Raw genomic sequence first — 10,360 nt, forward strand, 5'->3', positions numbered from 1 at the left:
TGGTACTAATTCAGGGAAGCCTGTGGGCGTGTCTTAATTAAAGATATAGAAAAAATAAAGATAAACAGGGGCACTAGGATTCGATCCGAGGCCACCAACGTGAGGGCTTGTTGCACATACCAACTCGGCCAAGTTCCTGTTTTTTTCTATTGATAGCTCATTCAATTTATCCGAGAATTGGTTCTTTCATCGGTGTTGGGCTGTAGTTTATCTCTTTTTTTCGTGCTCCCTGGCATGGGCCGTTGGGCCTGCACCTTGACTCCTAATTAAATGTGATTATGGTATCCGGGCTCTGCATGCTGGTGTTGGCTCCTCAGATTTGCTCTTAATTAAACCTCCACGAACATCTAAAAACCAACACATGCCCGAATAGAAAAAAAAAATCTGATTGTCATTCGAAAAATCAATCAAGCATATCAGCTCGCATCAAGGTTAGCACATGTTGGTAGCTCTTGATGAGTAGGTTTACGTGAGACGGTGTCCAAAAAAAGGTTTATTCTTTCGTATTGGTTTGTTCTTATTTTTTTCATTTAATTAACTTCAAAGCGGTGATTTGATTTTTTTGATTCATCATATTTTGTTGTTCAACTGTCTTGAATCGGCTTGCTTCTAATCGGTCCATTAATAAAGATCACCAGGTACAACGCTTGCCCATAAGTGAGACCAATTAATTAAAATTTGTTCATTTGTTGAAGACGTACTATAAGGCTAGAGGGACATCAAGCTTGAAGACAATAACTTTGATCCTTGCAGTGTATGAAGGCTGTTTTTATAGGACCAAAAAGGAATACTATAGATGCTTTTATGAAATTAGGTCATGATACCATCGCAGCGCTTCAAGTCTCAATTGCCTTTTCTAACACCTTATGTCATTTTTGGCATATAATTTCAAAGCCTTTTTTATCTCTACCACATCTCCTTAGCCTGATTTCTGAGTCTTGGACGACATGTCCATTTAGTAGGAGGATGCGGCCATGCACAGATAATAATTTTTCACCCGTTGAGAAGCACGGGCATATTTACTATACCTAATAATAAGCTAAGGAGTGCTTCTGGCGGTCGGTCACACAACTTTGCAAAAAAAAAAAACCTATGCTTTCTATGAATTAACCCATAATACACATTCAACTCATATTGGAACCGTTATTTTGCATTTTTCCTGAAACCCCTTGACTTTTTAGGTAATTCACATGCGTATTATATTTAAGTGAAACAAATGATTTTCTATATTATCATATCTTTTAAACCTTTACTCTGATTTTAATTTTTTATATATGAAATTTGATTAGAAATGTGTACAGTTTGAATATGATGCTATTTTTACCTGCTAAATATTTTCTAAATATTATTTTGGAAGCAAACTTATAATATGTAGCACATGGTCCATTTTTCATTGTAGTGGCGGCGGTACGGATTGCAAATAAACACCCACTAAAACCATATAGAGACGAAAGAAAACATCGATAACCACACATACACACCTCTGAAAAACCTCGCAAGGGAAAAACAAACAGATTTCTCATCGCGAGAGAGCATGATTCATTCTTTTTCGTGCCGTGGCGATCCGGATTACAAATAAACACCAACTAAAATCATATAAAGACGAACAAAAACATCGATAACCACGCATGCACACCTCTGGAAAACCTCGCAAAGGAAAAATAACAGATTTCTCGTTGCGAGAGCGAGAGAGGGGGGAGAGTGGGAGATAGAGATGCCTTAGGATTAACCACATGCAAACACACTTTAATTTGTGTGAAAACTGAGGCTACCGCCGACAAGGGTGAGAAGGGTAAGCGGCAATACAAATGTAATGCTCCGTTAAAATAAAAGATGTGGACCTATTGTGGTTTTGAGTGATGGATATTGGGTTAAGAGCGTGTGTTGTTTTTCCACCCGTTGCAACGCACGGGCATTTGTGCTAGTATATATATATATATATTTTTCCCTAATAATAAAACACGAATTGACTCCGTTGGTTCACCGTCATAATACGCTTTCTTTTCATGTCATAATCCGCTTTTACGATTTGTATAGATAAAATGTAATATAAATGAGGTGGTACTAAAACGCTTGTGAAAAAATCATTATATTTTTTTTGTGGTACTATTTTTCTGCCCACCTCACGATTGTTCACGCAGTCGGGCAACTCATCCAGCCAAGTTATATGCCAAATTCGATTCTCTTTTCTAACTAAGCCTGGCCCACGAGGCCACGTCCAGTTGAAGCTAGACCAACGATGAATTGGAGATAACCACGACCTGACTTTATCTGGCTCGGTCTTTTCGTACGTCGCTCTCCTGCTACCGTGTTACCCAATACTCCCTCCGTTCGGGAAAAGTTGTTCAGAGCTTAGTTCATTTCAAATTTTACAAAAAAAAGCTTTCGGTTTTAAATCTAGTGCTAATCCCCCCCTCACCTCTGCTTCTTCCTCCTTCGACCAAGCGGCCGTCGTAGCCACCGCCAGCAGCCGCCGTAGAAAGAGCGGGCGACCACCTGCGCCGACGCCCACCTGCGCCGTAGCCCACCTGCGGTTGCTCAGCCGCTACGAACGTGGGCCGTCCGCACGGAGGCGAGCTGCCCCGCCGCTGCGAACGTGGGCCGTCCGCACGGAGGCGAGCTGCCCCGCCGCCCAGCTGAGGCTGCTCCTCCAAGGCGACCACCTCGACGGGCGCCTCCTCCTCGTGGCCCTGCTCGCGTCCCTGGCCCTGCTCGCCGGTTCCTCACCCCCGCGGCAACCCCAGCCGCCGCTGCCGACCCCGGTCGCCGCTCCCCTCTTGAAGAATTCGGTAGGCAGGGCAAGGCGGATCTTCCCCGGCGGAGAGAGGACCACGCAAACCTGCTGATGCCACAGCTGATTGCTTCTGCTGATTGCTTCTGCTGATTGCCTCTGGTGATTGCTTCTGCCCTCGACTGCTGATTGCTTCTGCTGATTGCCTCTGCCCTCGAGCACCTCGACTGCTGATTGCCTCTGCTGCTGCTGTTGGCTGCAGGTACAGTGCCAATTGCAGTATCAATTTCATTTTGTCAAAGAAGTACTCCATCAGCGTCAATTGCAGTGTTAATTGGAGTATTAAAATTCTCAATTGCAATGCTGATCTACTGCTGATGTTATCTGAAATTTACAGTGTTTTGTGTCTGTCAATCATACTCCATTCAGTGTCCTGTGTCAGAAATTTGGTGAAGTGAAGGTGAGGTGAAGTAACTGAATTCACTAGCATAATCTGAATCAAACAAAGCATAGTTTGAATTCACTAGCATAATCTGTTGTAGAAACTAGAATGAGCCTTCTTTTTTTACCCGCCCCCGACCCCGACGCCTCTGGTACTCCGCCTCTGTTCCTGTGAAATCTTGATCACATTAGAGTAAATTGTTCATTTGTTCCTGCGAAAGCTTGATTGCAATCAAAATTAACAGGTTATACAAAGAATTTAATTGATACAGAGAGTTTAATTGGATTACAATCGAAATTCATTGTCAGGGTCAAAATTCAAAGTATTCCATGCTTGTCCAATTGAATTAAAAACATGTCCCTAAAATTGGAATATTTGAATTAGCTAGGTTTATTCTTCTTCTTCTTCATAAACAGAAAAAAAATGAATATTGCTGGTCTACTTCATAAACAGAATATTCTTCAGTAAACACTTGTAAATCTAGAGTGGTTATAAACTTATTTTCTGGAATCATCAATGTGCATTGCTGGTACTAAAAATGCACATTGCTCATATGTTCAGAGATATAGACAGAGCTAACCAAATGTTCAGAAGATCCTTACTGTAACCAAATCATATGCTAGCTACTGTCTATTGCTTTGCCTATGTTCCTTTATTTTTGAGAATGAGCTAGCTTCTGAAGAAATAAAATGGATACTGTATTAGTCAAAAATAAATGGCTCACTTGTTCCTAGCAGAAAATCAGGACTAAATGTTGTCATCGCCTCCTCTGTTGATTTGAAGCACCAGTAGTATGGCAAGAAGAGTTGGCAATTGAAGCAGCAGCGCCATGAATTGAAGAAGCAGCAGCGCCACGAATTGAAGAAGCAGCAGCAACACATCAATAGCAACAGTAGGCAATTCTGGAGACAAGAGGGACAACATATCAGTTGAAATAATAGCAGCAGATCAACAGAAATAGCAGCAGCTTGCCGGTGCCCTACTAAATACAGCAACGCAGAGAGCATCAACCAAAATGAACTTTAGTCCATGAAAGTGCAGAGTTTAAGCTCTATTCAGCAAATGAAAACAGCAATACAGACTAACTCTCTTGCTCTCTTGCTCGATGGTCTCGACGAGTAATTTAGATTACAGAATAAGAATAAGAACAAGGGCTTGAGGATGTTCCTATGAATTTCGATGTGTCATGTTTCTTTAAGGAATGGCCATGCAACAGAAGAACTGAGAGAGGGAGTATATGACTTCTCTCAATAAAATTCAATTAAATTATGGAGCTGAATCTGACCTCCAGCTCTACAAACTGAAAATTATGGAGCTGAAAATTATAGAGGCTGTCTCATGCAGTAAAACTCAGTGAAATTTTACAAACTGAAAATTATGGAACTGGTTCTGATTTCCAATTCAGACTCCAGACACCACAGGCACCAAAATTGAGCAGGGAGCAGCGAGACCATTAAATTTAGCTAGACAAGATTTCATAGAAGAGAGCCTGTAGGGGTGTGTGCTCTGCACGTACCCTATGAAAAGGAGAGATCCGCCTTCATATCCGCCGGAAAAGGAAAGGTGAGATTTTGCTCTCCCCAATTTGAAATTTTGCCGGCGGCTCTAACATCTACATCGAGGCGCTGGTGGAGGCCGACGGCGTCTTCCGCGCCGCCCACGACTGCCTCTTCCTCTGGCTGGACGCCGCGCCGAGGATGCTGGAGTGGTACACATTCGGCCTCGTCGCGGGCAGGGATAGGGAAATGTGAGTATTTTAGGGAACAAATCGACGGGCAGGGATGGAGGGAGCGGTGGAGGTGCGGGTCACGGCGGAGCTGTGTGGTGGAGCTGGGGGTCGCGGCGGCGCGGCGTGGTGGAGCTGCGGGTCGCGGCGGCGCGGCGTGGTGGAGCTGCGCGGCGTCACCGGTGTCGCGGGGGAGCGGTGGAGCTGCACGAGCGGAGCTGTCAAAGGGGATGATGGACTGCGGGTTCAGTCGGAGTTTCTTCAAGGGTTTTTTTGCAAAAAATGTCACGCGGACAACTTTTCCCGGACAGAGGGAGTACGTACTATTTTTTCTTCGTCACTCTAGAGGACGAGGACAGTTGGAGTCGAACACCGGCAGAAATCACATATCTGACCTCAGGCAGAAATCAAATCACAAACTGACCTGGTCACGAAAAAATTTCACTCTGCTGACCCTTTGGTGTGGCGCCCGATAGCCAGGCGCTGCACCCTACTGTGCAGCGCCCTTCCCTTAGGTGTCGCACATCCTGCCAGCGTGGCAGCCCTGGTCCAGTTGCGGCCCCACACGCACCTGTGCAACGCCTAAGATCTAGGCGCCACACACCTGTAATATGCAGCGCCTAGCTCTTGGGCGCTGCACAGTCTGTGTTCAACTTGGGCTGGCCCCACCCTCTCTCCCCTCCCACCCCCACCCCACACACCCCCACCCGACCCAAACCCTTAGACTTGCGGCCCTCCTCTCTTCCCCTCTCCCCCCTCTCAAATCCTTCTCAAATCTTGCAAATCCGCCACACACCGTGGATTTCGAAGTCAACCCCTCCCTTAAGGTAATCTCCTCCGATCCCCTCGTTTTCATCCATAGGAATTGTCACATTTGCTCAAATCTTGCTAGTTTGGGGAAACCCTAGATTTTGATAGGATTTGGAAATTTGTGTTGAATGATGTTATATTTCTTTGCTAATTTGGGTTGTTTAGGCTTCCATAGTCTGCTAGGGTTAGGGTTATGTGTGTTTGATGTTGGTGTTAGGGTTATGTTGGTGTTAGGGTTGTGGTTATTGTTATGTGGGGGTTAGGGTTATTAATTCATATATATGTTAGGGCATATGTGTGCAAATATTTTTCTTAAGTATTTACTTGATATATGTGTGTTTTTGATTATTGTAGGGATGGGGAGAACATGTGTTTATGTTCATCATGTGGATAAAGAGGCCTTTTTGAAAGGCAATGTTGAGACGGACCCGGATGAGCTTGACATGGTGTTTGAGAGTAGTCCTAGCTATGCAGAGCTTTTGAAACAAGTGAGGAAAGATTTGAATTGGATGGACCCAAGTGACGTTGTTGAGTTCGAGGGAAGGCATAATGTTGGTTTAGGAATGCACATCCGTTGGAAGACAATGCGTGTGAACTCCGAGCAACGTTGGGTTGCATACAAGGAGACGGTTGCGGAATCTCTAGACAAGGCTCTTGAGTTATTTGCCTCCAAGAAGGTTGAGTCTACCTTGAATTTAGACTTGAACCGGAACCCCTCCCCGTTGGTTGCTAGCACTCCCCCACCCATGAACCAAGATCAAATGAGTGAACCTCAATTCACGCAAGAAGATTGGCCAACATTGAGCCCGACTCCAAACAACCAAAATGAAGGTTTTGAAGGAGAATGATGAGTACGAGGAGGATGACAACGAAGTTGACCTCCATGACAACAATGTGGGTGATCTCGACCAATATCATGTGCAAGAGACAATGGACCAATCCATCCCTTTTTCCCGTGCATATGCATCGGACTCGGATGACGATGGTCCTGATGAAGAAGTTGATGAGGAGGGGTTCACACTGAAGGAGGCCGAAGCATTCAAGAAGGTATTCGGGCGGGATCACAAGACACCATTGTTCAAGGATCTTAGTCTCGCGGATGAAGCCGTTATGGATGGTGGAAAATGCATATCTCTTGGAGCTAGGCCAAGTTCTCACTATGATTTGGAAGACGGCAAGAACGGGATATATCCCGGTTGTGAGTTTCAATCCTTCTTGGAATTGAAGATGTGGCTCGACAACTACTCGGTTCCACATTATCGTCCACATAAAGTGGCCAACTCGGACGTGAATGTGCGTTACACGGTCAAATGTGAAGTGCCAACATGTCCATGGATTGTGCGTGCAAGGCCATGGAAAGGAGGTCCCACTTGGCGCATAGTGAGTTGTCTACCAACTCACATGTGCCGGCACAAGAATGCGGATGGCAAGCTTGTGTACCAACAACACAGACAACTCACGTCCGAGTTCATTGCTTACAGGCTGTCCAACCAAATATCCACACTTCCAACAATGAGCATCAAGAGTGTCATTGACCTTGTGAAAGCCATCTTTCATTACAAGGTGAAGTACGACAAGGCATGGAAGGCGAAGCAAGCCGCATTCAAGATGTTGTATGGCAATTGGGAGGAAGCATACAACCGACTCCCTAGGTTGTTGTTAGCTATGGCCGCCACAAACCCAGGCATGGTTCACGTGGTTGAGCCTCATGGGCACCAAACATTGATTCATAACGGGAGGACCGTCCGAGTATTTGGCCGTGCATTTTGGGCCTTTGAGCAATGCGTGAGGGCTTTTGAGCATTGTCGGCCGTCATCGCCATTGATGGCACGTTCTTGACCGGACAATACAAGGGCACTTTATTGGTTGCAATAGCAAGTGATGCCAATAATCGGGTGTTGCCTTTGGCTTTCGCTTTGGTTGAGGTGGAGAACAATGATAACTGGGAGTGGTTCTTGCATCAACTGAGAACAAGGGTATTACCTGCTGAAAGGGAAATTTGTGTCATATCGGATCGCCATCCTGGAATTCTAAATGCGGTGGTGGTTGACATTCCCGGACATACAAAGTTGCATCATCGATGGTGCATGAGGCACTTTTGTGCAAACTTCTATAGGGCATGTGGTATCAAGGAGTTGGCCGATGATCTTCAGGATTGTTGTCTCGCTTTCACCAACAAGTGGTTTTCCACATTGTTCAATGCATTGCTCAGACACAAGAAACTTGACCGCGGCGGTCAGGAGTTTCTGAATAAGAACATTGCCGAAAGGAATATGTGGGCACGTGCTTTCGATGAAGATGGCCGGAGGTACGGTCAAATGACAAGCAATATGGCAGAATGCTTCAATAAGGTTCTCAAGGGTGTACGTGCATTACCCGTGACGGCAATAGTTCAATACACATTTGACAAGTTGAATGAATACTTTTTAAAGCACTCAATGGAGACTGATAAGCAGATTGCTGGTGAGAACAAGGATAAGCACAAGTACAATTTCCCACCAAAGGTCGAAGAATGGTTGGAATTTCAATCACGAAAGGCAGACTCCGAAGAAGCTGTACTATATGACGACAACGAGTGGAAGTATGAGGTGAAAGAGCCCGGAGGAACCACAAACGATGGCCGCCAACACGGAGGCCGGGCTTTTAAGGTCTCCCTAACACGGTGTGATTGCAGCTGCATGAGGCCGTCTTTGCTTCATCTCCCATGCTCGCACTTGTTAAATGCATCCCGGGTTAGGAATGTGGACGTCAATCACCCTCTTACCGTGAGGGAGTCCGAGTTCTCAATCATGACGGTAAAGAATACATGGACTCCACGGTTCCAGCCATACTTGGACCAATCACAATGGCCGGAGTATCATGGAGTTCAACTATGGCCGGACCCGGAATTGAAGATCGTTAGACGGGGAAGACGTAAGACAAAGCGTCTTAGAGGTGACATGGACGGATGGGGCCGTGGTGGTGGTGGAGAATACGGCACCGGCCAATTCCAAGAGCCTCGTGAGCAATCCCGTTGTGGGGGCTGCAGTAATGGGGGACACAACACAAGAACTTGTCCCAAACCAAGAAAGAGATCAAAGAAAAATGGTGCAAGCACAAGCCAAACAAATGATAGCCAACCAAGTGAACCAAGGGGTAGCCAACCAAATCAAACAAGCCAACGAGGAACTAGGCAACAAAGAGGGAGTCATCTTGGTCTTAGAAGAGGCCGTGGTGGTGGTCTTGGCCGTGGTGAAGGTCTTGGCCGTGGTGATGGTCTTGGCCGTGGTGGTGGTAGAGGTCGTGGTGATGGTCTTGGTCATGGTGAAGGTCTTGGCCGTGGTGATGGTCTTGGGCGTGGTGAAGGTCTTGGCCTTGGTGATGGTCTTGGCCGTGGTGGTGGTAGAGGTTGTGGTGATGGTCTTGGTCGTGGTGAAGGTCTTGGCCGTGGTGATGGTCTTGGTCGTGCTGGTGGTAGAGGTCGTGGTGATGGTGTTGGTCGTGGTGAAGGTCTTGGCCGTGGTGGTGGTAGAGGTCATGGTGGTGGTCTTGGCCGTGCTGCTGGTAGAGTCCGTGGTGGTGGTGGTGGTATAGGCCGTGGTGGTGGCGGTAGAGGCCGCGGTGGTGGTGTAGGCCGTGGTGATGGTGGAGGCAGTGGTGATGGTGGAGGCAGTGGTGATCTTGGCCTTGGCGGCGGCCGTAGTGGAGGAATGTTCTCTTGGCTCAATGGACCATTGTCGTATGTGACTTACTATGATCTTGTTCTTTTGGCTCAATGCTTGTGTTGTCATTTTGTATTGTGTGACTAACTATTATATTGCCATTTTCATAGGTATGGAAACAATGAAGGGGGTGGAGGACACGGAGGGGGAAGGTGAGATCCCTTGGTGGTGGGAGGAGGGAGAAGAATAAGAAACTACATGGACCGTGATTTGGACAAGTATATGTGCTATGTGTGTATGACTATGTGAGGGGACTAATATTTCTGTGTATGACTATGTGAGATCCCTATGTGTGTATGACTATGTGATTTGGACAAGTATATGTGCTATGTGTGTATGACTATGTGATTTGGACAAGTATATGTGCTATGTGTGTATGACTATGTGATTTAGACTACTATTTCTGTGTTTTGGACGCCTGCATTTAATTTGGATATGATTATGTGGCATCTTTATGAATCAAAAAACAAAAAAAAACAACAGTTATTTGAAAATAGCAGTTAGTGCAGCGCCTAAGGCCAAGGCGCCACACAACACAGTGCAGCGCTTCGGTCTTCGGCGCTGCACACCTGGACATGGCAGTCCAGAGAGCAACATAATCATTCTAGAGAGCACCAGGAGCGTTTCAGTTGGTTTTGCACCCTAAAAATTGCTAAGTCAGTGTGCAGCGCCCAAGCGAAAGGCGCCACACTATACAGTGCAGCGCCTAAGGTCAAGGCGCCACACTACACAGTGCAGTGCCTCGGTCTTCGGCGCTGCACACCTGGACATGGCAGTCCAGAGAGCAACAGAATCATTCCAGAGAGCACCAGGAGCGTTCCAGTTGGTTTTGGACCCCAAAAATTGCTAAGTCAGTGTGCAGCGCCCAAGGGAAAGGCGCCACACTATACAGTGCAGCGCCTAAACCATGGGTGCTGCACTGTATAGTGTGGCGTCCTTCCCTTGGGCGT

At 46.3% G+C, this 10,360-nt stretch overlaps 1 long non-coding RNA gene across 1 annotated transcript; it reads left to right on the forward strand.

Annotated features, from left to right (window-relative positions):
- Positions 1-2,241: 2,241 nt before the first annotated feature.
- Positions 2,242-4,347, forward strand: LOC119285935. Its single transcript, XR_005140037.1, has 2 exons — positions 2,242-3,191; positions 3,911-4,347. It is a non-coding gene; the product is annotated as an uncharacterized LOC119285935 (long non-coding RNA).
- Positions 4,348-10,360: the final 6,013 nt, after the last annotated feature.

Source organism: Triticum dicoccoides, chromosome 4A, assembly GCF_002162155.2.
Source record: "Triticum dicoccoides isolate Atlit2015 ecotype Zavitan chromosome 4A, WEW_v2.0, whole genome shotgun sequence".
In the NCBI taxonomy this organism is placed as follows: domain Eukaryota; kingdom Viridiplantae; phylum Streptophyta; class Magnoliopsida; order Poales; family Poaceae; genus Triticum; species Triticum dicoccoides.